The sequence below is a fragment of the Mauremys mutica genome, unplaced genomic scaffold, assembly GCF_020497125.1.
Source record: "Mauremys mutica isolate MM-2020 ecotype Southern unplaced genomic scaffold, ASM2049712v1 Super-Scaffold_100395, whole genome shotgun sequence".
In the NCBI taxonomy this organism is placed as follows: domain Eukaryota; kingdom Metazoa; phylum Chordata; order Testudines; family Geoemydidae; genus Mauremys; species Mauremys mutica.
This window is the reverse complement of record NW_025423329.1, coordinates 348,292-367,663: the sequence shown is the minus strand read 5'-3', so window position 1 is coordinate 367,663 and position 19,372 is coordinate 348,292. Positions and strand designations below refer to the sequence as shown.

The 19,372-nt window shown below is 46.0% G+C and overlaps 2 pseudogenes; both read right to left on the bottom strand.

The window, feature by feature from the left end:
* Positions 1–523, bottom strand: part of LOC123361164 — an 11,751-nt pseudogene extending 11,228 nt beyond the window's left edge.
* Positions 524–15,961: 15,438 nt separating this feature from the next.
* LOC123361163 overlaps positions 15,962–19,372 on the bottom strand; it is a 62,347-nt pseudogene continuing 58,936 nt past the window's right edge.

The window sequence follows — 19,372 nt, the reverse complement described above, 5'->3', positions numbered from 1 at the left end:
CCGGTGGACCTCCCGCAGGCATGACTGCCGCCCCCCCCGCCGCCGCTGCTGCAGGGGACTGCGGCAGGTCCACCGGCTGCCCCGCTGGGCTCTGGAGCCGGCCCTGCCTGCTACAATAAACACTGCCACACTACAGTTCAGCTCGGGCCCAATCCTGCTCCCTGCAAACACTGGGAGTTTTGCCACTGCCGTCAGTGGGAACCGGATCACTCGTGCAGGAACCCATACAACCTTCCTTTGAGCAGGACAAGGGCACACACGATGCGTTGGTTTTTCGTGGCTAGATTTGCAGGGAGAGTGAGAGAGAGAACGAGGAACTGCCTGTAGGCTGGCCAAATCAGCCTGCAGATTGAGCAGTGCTGGATCCAGCAACCTAGATCGCCGCCGTGGTACTTACCTGTTTCAGCTCATTAGTGAAGGAAAGGAAAGTCACCGCCACGCAAATGGATTGCAGCAGCACAGCGGAGATCAGCACAAGCCCACAGGTCTGGCCAGTGCTGGGGCCGGCCGTTGGCAGCCTCATGGTGCGCCCGGCTGTGGCTACACTTAGCACTTCAAACAGGGCCGTCCTTAGGATTTCTGGTGCCCTAGGCAAGATTATTAAACTGGTGCCCCTGTGCCTGATCTGCTCTTAGCAACACAAATATAAGCATACAGTATTGGAAAACTTGCCACATTCACGTTATTAAAACCAGTTTAACTTAATTAAGCACACTGTAATGCTGATGCACTAGCACTAAAGAAGTAGCACTATAGAAAAAATTCTGATTTGACAGAATGATGCAAATAATATAAATTTGAATCAGATAAGTTTACCTGGGCTAGGTATGCATATCTTATTTCCTTACTATTACTGATCTTCTGTTAATGTTTTGCCATTAGCACCCTTGTTGATGCCTAATGTTTCTTTTCCTGGCACCTGTATTTCAACATTTTTTATTTCTGCTTAAAGGTACATACAACATTTCTTTAATCCATTCTTATTTTTACAATATAATTAATTCTACTTTCACATCTGTAAGGGTGAAGCTTACCCCTGGGCACTGAGGTAAGTTTTGTCCTTAGAGGATCTTCCCATGTGTAATAAGATGGTTTTTAGCATGGTTAGACCTCTTTCTGCCTATGAGGGAGAGAAGTTCTTGGCTGCCATAGACCTTGAGAGGATTCGCTTGAAGCAAACACTGTTATCTTATTGCTATTTAAGACTGAGCTGCTGTAAAGTGTTAATTGTATGCGGTGTTGTAGCCGTGTTGGCCCCAGGATACTAGAGAGACAAGGTGGATGAGGTAATATCTTTTAATATCTGTCCAGACCTGAGGAAGAGCTCTGTATAAGCTCAAAAGCGTGTCTCTCTTGCAAGCAGAACTTGGCCAAATAAAAGATATTGCCGCACCCACCTTGTCTCTGTAAAGCATTAATGGTTTGTTTCTTGTTGCTCTGACTTAGGGTTTGCCTATACAGGAAAACTGACTACAGCACAGCTAGTAGAACTCCTCCATGTAGATATTTTATTCTGGAATAAAAGTGACTTTACTCCAGAATAGGTATTCTGGATGCTAGTCAGACTTGCCCCCCGGTGTATCTGCTGACTTTAGTGAAATAAATGTTTACTGATTTTTGTAAATCTGTTAACCAGAGAGCCAACATTATTGGATTTGCTTCCTTCTTATGCATCACCAACGCAATTGTTGCTAAATGCCAGTCAGCTGAAGACAATGGGATTACACAGGTGTTGCTTTATCATTGGTGATGATGAATGAGATGGAAGGAATCCACCTTGATTCAAACACCCAAGCATGAGTTTGCAGAGCTGGAAGTTGGAAAGAACTTTTTGTGTGTAAATGAAGCACATTTGATACAGAAATCGTTGAGAGCTTTTAGCTAAAGGGATCTGCAAATATATTTGTACAGTCACTTTTCAGACTAGAAACATTTAAAGCTAAAATAAATGGTATTCTTCCTATTAATAGCTAATCACCCCCCTCCGAAGTGTCTGTATCAAGTTTCAATAACCTTGAGACATTTGCTGTGCAGTAAGATAAGCATCTTATGGAGGGAAAAGAGCTTGTAAATGCAATAGTTACTGTAATGCAAAATCTTTGGACCAGGTTCTTAGCTGATATAAACCAGCATAGATCCACTAACTTTAATAATAAATAATGCCTAACTCTTTTATAGAACTTTTCATCAGTAAATATTAAAGAGCTTTACAGAGGAGGGCAGTAATATTTTCCCCAGTTTACAGATGGGGAAACTGATGCAACAGAGCAGTGAAGTGGCCTGCCCAGGATCACCTAGCAGACCAGAGCCACAAATAGAATCCACATCTCCACAGTTCCAGTCCACAGTAATCCTACCAGTCCTAGGCCATGCTGTGCTCTAGGAGCTAGAGCTATCCCCTATACAACCAGCAGAGGTGGTGTTCACTTTTGTACTGACGAACTCTGAATGTTGTTTCCTTTCCACCTACTGGGATGGGGAATTCCACAGAGATCTCAGGTATGCATCTAGTGTTTCCTGATAAATGTTCCCTGAACTGGCGCCAAGTTTTGTAGTACTCACCAGGAAAAAAACTCCCTCAGAAAACAATGGGAGTGTAGATCTTCATTAGGGCTCTGAAAGAGAGTGCACGGACTGCGCCAACTAGCCTCACAGACATCAAACCGCACTCATTCCAGGTTGAAAAGATATGGTTTAATACTGGCTGTGCAGAAAGTTACAGTTCACGATTAGGGTCAAGTATTTCTTATTCAATGCAAATATTTTTGCGGTTAGTTACGTGGTTAATGTACTGCCACCATGAGGTGGCTTTGAAGTTAACTTGGGGATTGGTCCTGCTTTGAGCAGGGGGTTGGACTAGATGACCATCCTGAGGTTCCCGTTTTCCAACCCTGATCATTCTTATGATATAGCATGCCATGCCACCGAGAGACAGGATCTAGTTCCCAGAAGAGTCTCTTACAACCTTTGAGATAGGTAAACAAACCCAGAGAGGTTAAGTCCCAAAACTGTTCAGACCTTGACACATATAGGGCTCTTTGGTAAGCCATCCATTACAGAGATGGGAAAAAAACCCAAAAGCTCTGACTCTCTAGATTGCGCTGCCCAAAAGTAACTAGTCTTGCTTTAACAGTCCCATACCATGTTATTACACATACTGTGTGAATTTAAATAGAAATGAGCCATAGTAAGGTCAGTGGAACGTTTGGGTATATAATGGTGCTTGACAATGTTTCCACAGATCTGTAATTCATCCAGAATTATAGAATTTATACAAAAGGTAAGAGAAATCAACTTGACTTCTTTCTAACCTGTGATAATCCATGATCTGTGAGGTGTTGCCAGAACCAAATTATTGCTCTGAAAAGTTCTGATCAGGGAATGACATGGCAGCTATCTCATTAATCAAAAAAGTTTACAAGGTCTTTGGTCCGATTTCTCAGCTGGTGTAGGTCAGTCATAGACTTAACTGCAGACCAGGGGAGCTGGGGCCAAATTTACACACAACTGAGGACCTGGACTCTTTTTTTATTAATGGAAAAGTAATATTTGTTGATTAATATAGTTGTCAAGTTTTCAGTTTCCCCCAAGTCTAAGTTTTAGTTTCACTCATGTTTTTCTCTCAGTGAACAGCATGAAGTAATCCAGAGATTAGATAAACAAACCAATGGGGGATTTACACTCCCAATTCCCATGTCAACGTCTCTACATTCTGGCAAAGAGCTTATTGGTAAAACATCTCGAGTTGTTGCCAGTATTGCAGAAAACAAGTTGTATTTCAAGTAACAATCAACAAATAAAAGAAAATACTGCAGATACAAAGAACTATGTGCAGCTCTTCTTTCCATGTTGATATGCAAGCTATAAAAAGCATGCCCATAAGCGAAAAAAACTTTAACTACTGAACATTGAGGTAGCAGGCACAATCAGTGGTTTGAAAGTATATTGTATCTGCCTATTGATAACAGGTACAAATTAACACAAGGTTAGAAATGCAGGAAATGTTGTGTTACAGTTTGTACTTGTTATAGTTGTGGGATGTTGGGTTCTAGTTTACATTTTGCCCCATGGAGGTGACCACAAGCCTGTCATATTCCTTTCTTCACACATCTGAATCCAAATCCTTCCTGCATTATTGGATGCCACTTAGGGTCCGAACAAAACAGCCATTCCCCATCTCTCCTGGGCCACTCTTTGTGCAGAAGGTATTGAAGATGAGCAACCACAGAACCTCATGTTTCTATAGTTTTGTTACAATTCATATATGCCGTCTCTGTCCCATAAACGTGAACTTTTTGTTCTTGTCCATGTAAGCGCTGGTGTTTCCATGCTCTAGGAGTAGGTTTTCCATAATGGACGATTGTTTTGGGGCTGCAACACAGAATCACAGGGCTCAAACCTGCAAGGTGTTGAGTACTTCTGTAGGTCTTTAATGAAAGGGTGGGGAATGACAGACTTCACTAGATTATTTGTTTTATCTTTATCTATTTCTTTTTAAGATTCTTTACTGTTTACTCTGATGATAAAGGACAATAGGCACTCTGCTATTAAGATTAAGGCATTCTAGTTTTTTAGGGTCACTGATAAAAGCATGAGGAGTACTTGTGGCACCTTAGAGACTAACAAATTTATTTGGGCATAAGCTTTCATGGGCTAAAACCCACTTCATCAGATGCATGGTGTAGAAAATATAGTAGGAAGAAATATACTTACAGAGAACATGAAAAGATGAGGGTTGCCATACCAAACTCTAACCAGACAAATTAATTAAGGTGAGCTATTTGCAGGAGGAAAAAAAATATTGTGTAGTAATAATCAGGATGGCCCATTTCAAACAGTTGACAAGAAGGTGTGAGTAACAGTAGTGGTGGAAATTAGCATGGGGAAATAGTTTTTAGTTTGTGTAATGACCCATCCCCTCCCAGTCTTTTTCAAGCCTAATTTAATGGTGACAGTTTGCAAATTAATTCCAGTTCTGCAGTTTCTCATTGGAGTCTGGTTTTGAAGTTTTTTTTGTTGAAGAATTGCGACTTTTTGGTCTGTAATTGAGTGTCCATGGAGGTTGACATATTCTCCAATTGGTTTTTGAGTGTTATAATTCTTGACGTCTGATTTGTGTCCATTTATTCTTGGTGTAGAGACTGTCCAGTTTGGCCAATGTACATGGCAGAGGGCATTGTTGGCACATGATAGCATATATCAGATTGGGAGATGTCCAGGTGAATGAGCCTCTTACGATATGGCTGACGTGATTAGTATCATGGGTATCAGTATGAGAAAATAGTTAATCTGTCCTCAAGATCTGCTGCCAGGGAAGCGTCTTCAGAGACCTTTGCTTTCACTTAAACAGACTGTCCCATATTTAGAAACACAACAAAGATCAAGAAAGGTACAATACAGTTTATGCCAATTCAAAAACTGAGGTTGGGAAGGGTGAGTCAGTGACTACTCCACTGGGCACTAGAGGGAACATAATCGTAATCAGCAGCCCCACAAGAAGAGTGCCAACCATCTGTCATTGTTGTAAAGTCATCTGCTCAGCATCCTTTCAAGTTGTGCTTGGAAATAAACTGCAGGCACTAAGTACATGGTTTTAAAGCCACAGTATCTCTTGAAAAGAAACCACAATAGTAGTGAACTCCATTGCAGCCATTAACTTTTACCACATTAAAGCTACCAAGGACAGAAATAACATCAGGTATGAAAATAATGATTTGTTCTAGTATCTGTTTTCTGTAATAGTCCGTCAATTCAATATTGCTGGTTTACCACAGGATCATACTCCTGAATCTTCCAAGATTTTTTTTTTAAATATGTGGTTATATCACAAGAGGTAAATCAAATTTAATTTATAATCTGGTAGGAGGGGCAAGTATATATGCAAAACACGGACTATATGTAACACATAGTACGGGAGTATTAATGCAACACATAGTATATTGTGGATTAAAAGAAGCAAATAAGAGGGTCTTTGAATGATTTTGCTTGATTTTAATATTCTGGTTATAACTTTGTGGCAGCCTACACTTTAGTGTCTATTCTAATCTTAGTATTATAGAGCTGAGTTGAGGTGCACTTTATTTTTTTGTAGAAAAATCATATTACAAAACTACAAATTAACATTTTCTGTCTTAAATGTAACATGTTTTAATACTATTTCAGAACTGGAAATTTACAATTTGTACTAAATTAATAAAATTCTCTTGCTTCCAAAGACTGGGCCCCAAACCACAGATTCAAAAGAGAGAAAATGAGTAAAGTTTACAAGACCTTTATAACACTTTTGATTTTCTTATTATTGCTTTTAATGAGAAAACAAGGGTATAGTCCATCCACACAACAGACATAATTAAACTGAAGTGCCATTGATCAAATACACAGATGGTTTGAGGCGATTTAAAACATTTTAACAGTTATTTTAGTTAGCCTTACATTCTGAAGCTGCTTCAAAAATTAAACAATGGCAAGAATTCTGCCATGTGGTTTTTTTCATATCTAATTTTCACTGTGGACTTTTCCCCCTGTGTGGTCTTCAGACAAGTAACTGAGATACAGTTTTGTTCAGATGATTCTTATGTCTTTTTTAAGCTGACAAGGAAAGGAAAGAGCTTAATGCTTACAGGCAGCAGAGGGGGCTAATGGAAAAATCTAGCCAGACTAAGCCATGTCTACACTAGCGGGTTTATAGCAGCACAGCTGTAGCGATGCAGCTGCGCCGCTGTAAGATCGCTCTTGTAGCCGCTCAATGACGATGGGAGAGAGCTCTCCTATCAACACAATAAAACCACCTCCACGAGCAGCCATAGGTATGTCGGCAGGAGAAGCGGTCCCACCAACATAGCGCTGTGCACACTATTACTTATGCCAGCAAAACTTATGTCACTCAGGGGTGTGTTTTTTTCACATCCCTGAGCGACTTAAGTTTTGCCAATACAAAGGGTAGTGTAGACATGGCCTTATAAATATAATAATACTTTACACATATTTTCTTAGTGGGGCTGAGCCAAGGCCCAAAGCTCATTGCAGTCAATGGAAACTACGCCCATTGACTACGATGGGTTTTGGATCAGGGTCACCATGCACTAGGCTCAAAAGCACTCAGCACTGGTCTGGCTGCTTAAATGATTTCAGAGGGAGCAGAGTTAGGCCAGCACTGACCACGTGTCTATATTTTTTATGTGGTTGCATATTAGAGAAGGATGCGAACCCTTCAGGGCAGAGATTGTCTTTTTCCTGGGTTTGTGCAGTACCCAGCGCAATGGGGCACTAATGCTGACTGAGGTCTTTGGTTGCCACTATAATATACATATTTACTACTACAGCTAACGCTGCTACCGGCTTTCTTACCCAGTGCTACATTTCTAAACTGTAATTACATACTGACAGATGTGGTTGCTGAAATCAGCCGTAAGGAGACCTGGCGAGCTCTAAAAGGTGAATGGATGCTTTGCTTATTTCCTTGGTGGTTCATGGCCCTGAAAAAAAATCAGCTTTTCATTAAAGGAATCGTTGGAAAATGTTTGTTGAAACTGATACTGCAGAAATAAGTCTGCTTCAGTGCTTGCCTGCCCATTCTTATAATGGCCCTTGCATTAGGGGGCTTGAGGGGGAGGCCACTGATGTCCATTTACTTTAGTAAAGATTGTTATTGAATGAAACCTTTAACGGGGCATTTATGATCCCACTCAGCTAAGAGCTCAGCGCTTGTCTTTAGAATAGTCTTTCTCTCCACCTTGACAGCTATTAGAGAATCAATACAGGTAATATGTCAGCTAGTGGTCAAGCACTCCTGTAAACAGTAAGGTGGGGCTGAAATTGGAAACTGACAGGTAGGCCACTTAGAGCGAGTCTGTGGGTCAAACACATCGTCTCCAGGGAGTGTCATCATTCCCCAGTCAGCACTGGGAGCAGATTGGAGGAGGTAAGGCACAAAGGCCAGACTCCCTTAAAACCACACAGAGTACAGTGCTTACCACCTTGCCAAAAGGCCTGGTGTCTTGTCTGCTGCCCTGTACAGCAAATCACAGAGATGTACTGGGTCAATATCACTCCATTGACTTCCCTGGGCTTACACTCAGAATGAGTTCAGCCCAGTCCCTCTCACAGGATTGCTATCTTGAAGTCACCTAAGAGAATCATACCTTTGAAGTGGATCTATTGTTTAACTATAATCCGGGGTCATTTCCTCTTTGGCTTAATATTGATTTTAATGGTTACAGTGACCCTAGTTCTATAGAGATGCTTCAAAATAGGCCCAGTTAAATCCAACAGTGGCAATACATCCAGTAAGCTGGCATGGACAGAGGAAATGTTCTTTACTACTGAAAGGCTAATTTAGATTTTAGTTTTTTGATCCATGAAATGTATTTTTCTAACTCCTGCATCTCTGCTGACTAGTCTGCAAACCTCTGTGGGCAGTCGAAGTCCACAGAGAATGGCTTTCCCTCCCTGTCCCCTTTGCAGCGTGAGGATGATCTATTTTGTGCCTCTCTAGCACCTTCCATGCAGAATCTCAAAGGCTTGAACGATGTCCTACTAGTCCCCTGCAGGGTAAACAGGATCAGCATGAAAATTTAATATTCCAGCAGTGTCCACCGTTGCCAGTCAGAATAGGGGACCCACTGTACGAGGCGCTGTACAAATCCTATAGGCAGATACGGTCCCTGCCCCAAGGCTCTCAGACCCTAGGCTTTGTCTAGACTGAAGATTTTTTTCATGTATGTAGAGATGCTGTTTCGATCTTCACCTTGTAGCTGGGTTGATCTGGTGCAAGATGGGGCTAGCACCTGTGTGATTTACTCTGGCAAATTACTGAGATAAACTGGAGTAAAAGTCTCAGGAATGCAAACCTGCTTCCCACTCAGCTACATTCAGGGTTCTTACCAGTGTGACTAAACTGATGTAGCTACACCAATGCTAAGAAACTTGGTATAAACAGGGGCTATGTATTATTGCTCCATATTACTGAGGAACAGAAAAGTTAAGGCCAGGATATTCAAGTGATTCTGCATACCTCACATTGTGGGAGCCCAACTTACTCACCTCAAAGGGGCCCACTTTTCAGAAAGTACTGGGCACCTACTCTTTGAATATCAGTCCCCTTTAAGATGTCTTATGGTGGACACCCAACATCACTAGTCACTTTTTAAAATCTTGGCCTAAGTGGCTTACAAGTAGGGTGACCAGATGTCCCGATTTTATAGGGACAGTCCCGATATTTGGGGCTTTTTCTTATATAGGCTCCTATTACCCCCCACCCCTGTCCCGATTTTTCACACTTGCTATCTGGTCACCCTACTTACAAGGTGACACAACCCAGACAGTAACAGAGTTTTCACCATTACACCAGGTGCTGCCTGGGGTTCCACAGTGGAATGTCTGGTACTGACCCTGCCAGGATCAGGGAGGGGTTAGAGGATCAACATCTCTTTCTCCAAGCCTGTGTTTTTAAACACTGGCGGTGGGGGTGGGGGTAAGGTAGCAGAGCAGGGAGGGAAGAAGATTGAATGTATTTGATCTAATCCACATTTCCGTATTGCACTAGTCACTGTGATCAGAATGCCATGGAATCAGGTGTGGAAGGAACACAGTGGGTACCTATTTGCTACTGTGGGATTTGGTTGTTCTAAAAGCAACAATCAGGTTTTGAATCAGGCATCAGACTAACACCTGGGACATTTCCCACTGAATCTGTAGCCTGATTTTTCTTCCTTGTAGAGGGTTTCCACCTGAATATGTGCCAGTGATTTCATGCCTTACTTTTTCCATGTATGCAGTGTAGTTGTAGCTGTGTTGGTCCCAGGATATTAGCAAGACAAGGCGGGTGAGATAATCAAATAAAATATATCACCTCACCCACCTTGTCTCTTTACTTTCCCATGGTCACTTATGAGAGAATTGGGGGAAAGATCTCTAAATGAAATTGTTTTGTTTTGGTACATGGATGACAGCTGAATGGAGGACTTAGATGGTTTGTTCAAGTCTCTATGGAAATGCCAGATTTGGACTGTCAGCAGAGCAATAGGAAACCAGTTTGTATGTCTCCCACTGCTCCTGTATTTGCTGCTGGGCAGGGTGGGTGGAAATTTTTTTGTGTGCGAGTGAGAGAGAGGTGTTTGTGAGAGAGAGAGAGTGATATAATTTGTATGTGTGTGAGTGAGAGAGAGATATAGCGTGCGTGTGTGTGTGTGTGTGTGTGTGTGTGTGTGTGTGAGAGAGAGAGAGATAGAGTTAGCATGTTTGTTAGAGAGAAAGTTTCCAAGTGTTTGTAGGGCTAAACAGGAGATTGCAGAGAAACTTCTGTCAGGTGGAGAGAACACCCCACACTCGGGCCCCGTAGGTAGAATGATTTCCCTTGTTTAATGAACAGTTTGCCTTAATCAATATTTGTTTGCTGCATTATCTGTAACTCACTAAGCTGCTTTCCACGATACTTAACTGCCTACATCTTTCACTCATTCCCCTACTGAATACAGGACAGTGCTTTGAAGAAGAAAAAAAAAGCATTTGAACATTTGGTAACATGCTGGACACAGCCAAAGGACAGCAGATGTCACTGGAGTGGCTTTCGTTTTGTTGCACTTGTCAGGCAGAGCTTTAGGACCATCTTATTGTTGTAGTCTCTCTATTGTCATTCACATTGTGCCTTTTCAGAAGTTATACACTCCCCTGCCCCTGAAACCCAAGGGAAGGGCTGAGATTGCTATCACCCTCTGGTTTCTATTTAGATCACCTCCCATTTAGCATTTAAAATACCTTTATAACAGATGAAGCAAAGCACTTAAATCAATTAGTTTCCCAAAGGTTAGATTTATCATGATGACTTTACTTACCCCTCCCATTGTCAGGCACCTCTCTTCACAGACATGGCAAAAATTGGCAGAACACCACAAGCTGTGTGTGATAAGGCAAGTCCCATGGTCATTTCACCTGAGCTAAAAGGATGCTACAGTATTGGGCCAGATTCCTGCTCCCAGAGAACTCTCTGGCAAACCTCCTCTAGGATCTGCATGGATATGGAACATACAATTGTGTATGTTAACCAAAGATTCCTCCTAGTTTCTGTTAAGGCAGCTGGATAGAAATGCTGTGTTTTTATGTATTACCTCAGATATGGCTAGCATAATTTAATTATTTGGTGCAAAGGGATCTAACAGCTGGGATAATCCCAGGAGAAAGGATCCTGAGACTTTACAGTTAGCCTTTGTCATGAATATTCTCCCTTACATGGGACAAACAGCACAGCTGCTTTAATGGCAAGTGCCTTGCTACATCCTTCGGAGAACATGCCAGATGAAAAAGTGCAGCACACCCTTCCCTAAACACTGCCCCCTGCCCCCAATACATGGACATGAAATCCCATTCGCAGCTGAGCCGTCTGGGGCTATTTTTGCCAGGCCCCCTAGCAGCATTTCAACAGAAGGGGCAAACATTATTTTACTATTTAAATCCTCTAGAAGGAAACATTAGCACATTGTCCACAAACAGGACATGCATAGACTACAGAAGGTAAAAGGAGCATTCCCTAATATAAGCCTCATCTTTCTCCTGCTTTACGCTGCAGGAACCTCAATGCATGTGCATATGCTTACTTTGACAATCATTGCATTTCCCCTGGCAGAGACTAAGAATTGACAGCCCTGTCCCACCCTAGCAATTCAAGCTACTTTCACGCTTGCTGTGTTCTGCAGAGCCACGCGGCTTTATTTCCTTTTCTGCCACTCTAGTGCATTGGTCAGTTGCCACCCTCCGTCCCAGAGACAGTTGCATTTCAGGTGCTGTGTAATGGGAATTGCAGGTAGAATTGGGATTCTCCACACATATATTTCCGCGTGGCAAAAGGCTTTTATTGGCATAAGCCTGGGATCATCACGTGATTCACAATGGGGAGGAAGCTGGATCTATGATTCAGTGGCCAGAACTCAGGCATATCCATTTAGGCCCATTCCTGTAAAGTGCTTGGCAGTCTCATCTCCCATTGAAGCCAACTGCCATCTAGCCAGCCCTTAATTCCCAGCACAGAGACCAGCTGCTCCAGCTGTATTAGGGATGTGTGATTTACACTCAAGATGCATTTAGCTGAGTTTGCCAAGATGTCAATTGCTTCATTTTATATTTCTGTATAAGGATTTAGAATGTAAATACATGTATTACCAATCAAATGGAGAAACTCTGCAGCCCTCTTCTGAAAGCCAGAACCTCATAGCATTTATTTAGTTTGAGTGCTTTCTGCATTAGTAGCATTCTTAATAATTAACATAAAAACACAGATTTACAGGTTTGAAATGCAATATAACAAACAGGATACCTACTATCAGAATCGCATTCCCCCTCACAGTTTGATAAAACTGCGCTATAGCAGAGTTTCAAAACCACGGCTTGTGGTTTCATACAGAGTGTAACTTTCTACCAGAGGAAAGTATAGACAACTAAAGGACTACAAACAATGAGGCCCCACAGTTCCATAAATAATCCTCACATAATGTGCGATGGTGAGCGTTACCTACCCGGGAAACTATCTGTATGCATTTCACAGCACTTCTAGCTAATTCTTAGTAAGTCAGACACATTTGGTTCATTGCTGAGGTAGCTGATGATTTCATAGAATCCTGAGTTAATTAAGGGCCTGAACCAAAAAGCTCTTCACACACCAAACTCCCATTTTTGTGAATGGGAGTTCTCTATAAGGGTGAAAATCACCTCTGTGTAGAGGGCCAGCAAGTGAAGTCCCATATAAACCCCCCAACTATACTTCAGCATGATTTGAGTAATGTATGAGCTCCGTGCTGGCTGTCTGCATGGGAGGGAATTTCATCAATTCAGCACTTAGGCTCTTAATGTGTCCTTTCTATGCTATCAGCATCTTTGGTACCAAAATATGTGCAAAATATTCCAGAACAAACAAAACCTTCATCCACTTTCCCCTACACATATATACAATATTTATTGACTAGATTGCCTAATGCTGAACCTAAACATTTCATTTACAATTAAATCATTTTATAAATATTCCTTGCAAGATTTTTATCCATGAAAACCATGAGTGTGCAACAATAAATAGAAATATTAGTGCAAATCAATATATACATATTATTTGGCTAGTGTCAATGAAACAAGCAAGCAACATTTTTCTAGCTCTGTGACTAAAAGGGACACGGTCCAGATCTGTAGGCTCAAAATGTGATCCATATTTCTCCATTATTTGTGTGCAAAGTCCATGTAAATCCTTACTGGGCTGGGAAGAGGTTTTTAAACAAAGGTTTCAATTCTCTTTGTTTTTCTTTAAAAAGTAAAAGAAAGAATCGCAGCTTCCCAGTCACAGGTAATCGGTGGGTGAAATTCATACTGGTGCAAAGGGCTACCACAAGGCTGCTGCACCCCCCAGCTTCAGCAGGACATAACTAGTGCATACGCCTTTTGCTGAGCCTCTACACCAGACTGGATTTCACCCTGTGTGTTGAAGAGAGAAAAAAAATTCTGTTAGGACTTTGGATTTCACTTTATGTGGCTGCATAATCTGGATTTTGGACTCTCCAAAGTTTGGGATCTTTTTGATCAAGGGTGATTGGTTCCATCTGTTATAAAACAGGCCACTGGTAAAACTCAGATCAGGATCCAGGATACACCTGAGAAGGAGTAAGGGAGCAGATCTCGAGTTTTAGTTTGGGCCCTTCTTTAGTTTCAAGAGGGTTGAAAAGGACTAAAAGAAACACACACACACACACACACACACGGCCAAGATTTTTAAAAATAGGAACCTGAAGTAAATATCCTAAATCCATACTTAGCTGCCTAAATAAGTGGGCTTTTTAACAGCACCCAACAGCTCCCCTGGAGGTCATTTAGAGTTATATAAACAAAGGCTTCAATTTTGCTTAAGAAAAATCAATGATGGATTGAAGAAACCTCAATTTGCAACATCAATAGGCAGGGGCGGCTCTAGAAATCAGGCTGCCCGAAGCAGCGCGGTGCGCTGCGCCGCCCTTCCCCAGTCCCGCGGCGGGTCCCCTCTTCCCGCGGCTCCGGTTGAGCTCCCGCAGGCATGCCTGCGGCAGGTCCACCGGAGCCCGGGACGAGCGGACCTGCCGCAAGCATGACTGCGGCGGGTGCCGTGGTCCCGCGGCTCCGGTGGACCTCCCGCAGGCATGCCTGCGGCAGGTCCACCGGAGCCAAATGCCGCCCCACCCGGAAAGGGCCGCCCCACGCGCCTGCTTGGCGCGCTGGGGTCTAGAGCCGCCCCTGTCAATAGGAAATGGAGGATCAAGTCTTCAGGTCGTCACTCAGGATGTGGGACTCCCTTTGACTCCAGTGGGAATTTTGCAATCAGAGAGTTTGTGGGATTTGACCCTCAGTGCATATATCTCAAAACTAACAACCTCAAGAACTCCTGCGCCCATCTTGTACTTCAGAGCTTATATTTAAACCAATGTGCCCTTTGCTGTAACTGAGATAGGGGACTCTGCTAATGTAGCAGAACTGGGTTTTCATAAGCTCTGTTATACCTGAATTACACTAAAAACAACAAACAACCCAAGCATCCAATAGCAGCGCCATAATAATAATGCAGTAAGCACACAAAATGAGAAAGTAGAAAAGGCTACGGATTTTAGTGTCAGGATCCAAGTGATCCCTATACAGAACAGCACAAGAGGTAAAGGATTTCAAAGATGCTACCTGCCTTGACATGGTCTGATGTAATAGAACATTTCTCTGCCATACAGACAAGGGAAAGTACTGACATAAAAGAACCGCAGCCAGAGTGTGCCTGGCCCTTATGGGTATATCTACACAGCAAAGAAAAATTGGCAGCTGGCCTGTGCCAGATGACTCAGGTTTGCAGGGGTCAGGCTGCAGGGCTGTTTCATTGCTGGTTAGACTTCAAGGCTCAGGCTGGAGCCCAGGCTCTAGGACCCTGCAAGATGAGAGGGTCCCAGAGTTCAGGCTCCAACCTGAAACCAAAACTCTACACAGCAATGACACAGCCCTGCAGCCTGAGCTCCATGAGCAGGAGTTGGCTGGCACAGCCATGGGTGTCTAGTTGCTGGATAGACATGCCTCACGTGGGTTGCACAGAGCAGAAGCTGCATGCAGCCTTCTCCCAGTTATGTGACTGACTCACGCAGGAGCCAGCAGAATTCCATCTGGGAAGCTCAGGGCCTGCCTCCACCCTACTCTCCTAAAGAGATGGAAAGGAGGCAAAACCATAGCTCCATCCCCACCTGCACTGGCCAGCAGAGCTGGGTGGCCACTGTGCTGTAACCCACAACTATTTAGTAGCAAGCAGGTACCCTTTACATGCCTGGGAGCTGCCTTCCTGAAGCAGACTGTCTCCTGCTGCTCCTCCTGGGATATGTGGGCTCCACTCTGCCCCTGCATGGAATGGTCTAGCCCCAACAGGACGTCCCCAGCGTTTTTCTCAGCCAATATGCCACTGAATAAAGGGACTAAATGCCCAGAAACACACATGCCCTACTTGAACAGGCAATACACATCAGAGCCAGCTCACACTCATTCACAAAAATAGACTTGTGCCTTACGTGCGTCAAAATGGCTGGAATGATACACTTCATAAAATAATAACTGGTTAATAGGGGAAAATAAGCTTCTGAACTGGAGCAGAGCCCCAAAAGTAAACATGGACTACACTGGTTTTACAAAACACACCTGGTAACAACACAGCCAAAGGAGTTTCTGTACATCATTCTGGACAGTCCATGGAGACATCACATTGGAAGCACAAAAACGTTCATGGTCATGCTCACATAAGACATTTATCGGCGGGGACACCCCTGTGGAAGTCCCAGCACAAGGCCAAGAGACCACTCAAGCCATCCATGAGGGGATGTAAATGATGCCTAGGCCCTGGGCTCCTCTCCAGCACAAGGGTGAATTTTATCTTCTGAAACGTACACACCAAACACACCCACACAGCTACATGCAGCTCCAAACGCAGGGCTGCTGGCTAAAAAGCGGCGTGGAACTTCATATGGAATCGGAATTCCTCCTGCTCCAGGAAGTTCTTGCCACACACGGTACAAGTGCAGCCTTTGTCCTTGTCGTGTGTGCGCTGCACGTGGCTGTCATGGGCCGCATGGGAGGCAAAGGCTTTGCCACAGTGTCTACACTTGAAAGGCTTCTCTCCCGAGTGCTGTCGGATGTGAGTGTGCAGGATGCTGGAGGCTGTGAATGCCTGAAGAGGTGGCCGGCATGGAGGAGGGGAGAAAAGAGTTTAAGAGTGGTTAGACAATTGTCTAGAAAATACTGGTTGTGACCCGTAGCCCAAGCCTGCACGGGACACTGCACCCTGACCTCGGGGAGGGTACCTTGCCCGAGGAGCAGAACCCTGCCCTGGTGGGGAAGGAATGCCCAGAGACACAGCTCAAGGAGGCTGCAACTTCAGACCCAGCCGATGAGAGAGAGCAGGTCTCCATCGCTGCCCCAGCTGCTCAGTTCCAGGCCGAGGTGCAGAAAGATCCCTCCTTGTGGAAGATAAGGGACCTGGCTGACCTCAGTGGGGTACAGACCATGGGGGGAGGTGGCCAGAAAAGGTTCCTGTGGGAGAAGGGGTTCCTGTACCGAGAATGGGCTCCCCCAGGGAAAATGGAGTCGGGGGGATCAAGAGGCAGCTGGTGGTACCCCGGAAGTATCGCCACCAGCTACTGTGCCGGGCCCATGACATCCCCCTCGCAGGGCACCAGGGAACCTGGCGTACCCAGCAGAGGCTGCTACAGAACTTTTACTGGCCTGGGGTGTTTACTCATGTCTGGCAGCACTGCCGCTCCTGTGACCCCAGCCAGAGGGGGAGGGAGGCCGGGACACGGGGAAAATGGCTGTAGGACCCTGGCTCAGCACAGAGGAGCCTTTCCAGAGGGGGGCCAAGGTCAAAAGGGGGGGTGTCTGAACCAAGAGAGCCCAAATCACAGCCCCCCAGACTGGAACGCGGGGAGAAGACCCCAGCCCAGCTTGAACCCCAGGGGTATTGGGGTGGGGAAAGGACATCGGCCGCATAAGCCTTCCCACCTGCAGACTACGGGTGCCATCGAGCTCCCACGACCTAACGGGGGGCAGGAAACTGGAAGGGCCTGGTGCAACTCTTCCCCCACAAAGTGGGGGATGCTGGGGCATCCCTGGGAACATGGGTAGGTTCGAACTTCCCCAGGTCACTGGCTGAAGTGACCCCACTCAGTTCGGTCTCGAAGGGGGGAGAGGGACTGGTGGTGTAGTGGGACTGGTTTTAAGGTTCCCTCTGAATACTCTGGGGGGGCCTCAGCTCTGGCCGACCCTCTGTGGCCTGGCAACTAATGGCCGGGCCCTTCCCCCCTGCAAGGGGATGCTAAAGGTGTTGGAGACAGAGAGATCAGGTGACCTCCTGGCCCCGGAAAGAGACACAGCCCAGAGAGGAGGGGCTGGAGGGGGTTTGGTAGTTTTTGGAAGCTGATTGGAAAATGGAGGGGAACCCCAAGGAGGCTCGGGCCTCCCAGTGGGGCTGTGGCCTCCCTGGGGCCCCAGATGGACCTAACTAAGGGGGGGTCTTGTGGTCTGTACTGGCAAGACCTGTTTTGGTCTGTGTGCCTGTAATCTAAATAAACCTCTGTCTTACTGGCTGGCTGAGAGTCACGTCTGACTGCAAGGTGCGGGGGCAGGACCCTCTGGCTTCCCCAGGACCCCGACTGGATGGACTCGCTGTGGGAAGCACACGGACGGGCACATACTGAATGCTACGTGTGAGCTTCCTGCCCTGCAGACAGTCTGCTCCAAGGGAGAGGAGGCTCCCCAAAGTCCTGACTGGCTTTGTGGGGAGCAGTTCCAGAGCATCGCCCGGGGACTCCGTGACACCTACGACACCTTCACTACAGAGCCAAGACCATGCAATGCAGAGCCACAGCACATATCCCTGCCCAAGACACTTACCAGCTCTCCCCAGTTAGAAACCCGGTCCCGGTCCACGTGCTTGATGGCTACCTAGGACACAACCAGAACCGCCCAGACAATCAGAATCGGGTCAGGCAACCCTAGAAAGAGGGGAGGCAAACAAGGGACCAGTGAAGGGGAGGCAAGATGGTGGTTATGCCAGGGCAAAGCAAAGGAGATGTAACGGGGTAAGGGACGGGTCTCTCACCAAAGGCGGAGCTCTATAGAGCAGCGTGCATGAGGAGCGGGCTTCAGGGGTGGGGTGGGGTGGGGTATCCCTGTCCAGGTTCTACTCACCGGGGCGCTGTCCGACAGGCGGGTGCCCGAGTAGACAGAACCAAAGCCACCACTGCCCAGCAGCGGGCCCACCTGGTACAGCTTCTCCAGTGGCTCCTTGTCCTTCCCTGCAGGCAGAGAGGCACAGACACCAGGATCAGACCCAGCTGTGTCCTCAAAAGACCGGGCCAACCCTCCAAACCGGACCAGACCCACATCCCTCCCCAAGCCAAACCAGAGCAGACCCACATCCCTCCTCAGAATGACCCCCCACACCCCAAAACCAGACCAGACCCACATCCCTCCCCAAGCCAAACCGGAGCAGACCCACATCCCTCCTCAGAACGACCCCCCGCCCCCTGAAACCAGACCAGACCCACATCCCTCCCCAAGCCAAACTGGAGTAGACCCACATCCCTTCTCAGAACGACCCCCCACACCCCGAAACCAGACCAGACCCACATCCCTCCCCAAGCCAAACTGGAGTAGACCCACATCCCTTCTCAGAACGACCCCCCACCCCCTGAAACCAGACCAGATCACATCCCTCCCCAAGGCAAACCGGAGCAGACCCACATCCCTCCTCAGAACGACCCCCCACCCCGAAACCAGACCAGACCCACATCCCTCCCCCAAACTGGATCAGACTTCCTTGCAACCCAAACTGGATCAGACTCCTCTATGAGCCTCTCCAATGCCTAGCAGGACAGGGCACCTCCCAAACTGATCCCGGCCCGCTCCGGGGCCCCCCACAGCAGAGCCCCCCTGCAGTCCATCCAAACCAAAACTGAACCCAACTGAGCCTCACCTGGCTGTAGCTTGGCCGGGTGCAGCTCCCCACGGGACCCCGAGCACAGTTTGTTAAGCGAGTTTATATTTGAGAGCAGCATCCCCACACTGTCCCCTTTACTCCAGGACTTTCCTTTCAATAGAGAAAGGCTGGTAATTCTATCATGGCGTCCAGTACCAGGTGACTTGGTGTCACAGAGTGTGGGGGAGTCATGGCCCTGCACCCCCTTCCTGCGATTCTCTAGAGACTCTCAGCCAGCCAGTAAAACAGGTTTATTAGATGACAAGAACATGGTCTAAATCAGAGCTTGTAGGTACAGGAAACAGGACCCCTCAGCCAGGTCCAACTTGGGGGGCAGGGAGCCCAGTGCCCTGCCTGGGCTGGGTCTCCGGCCAT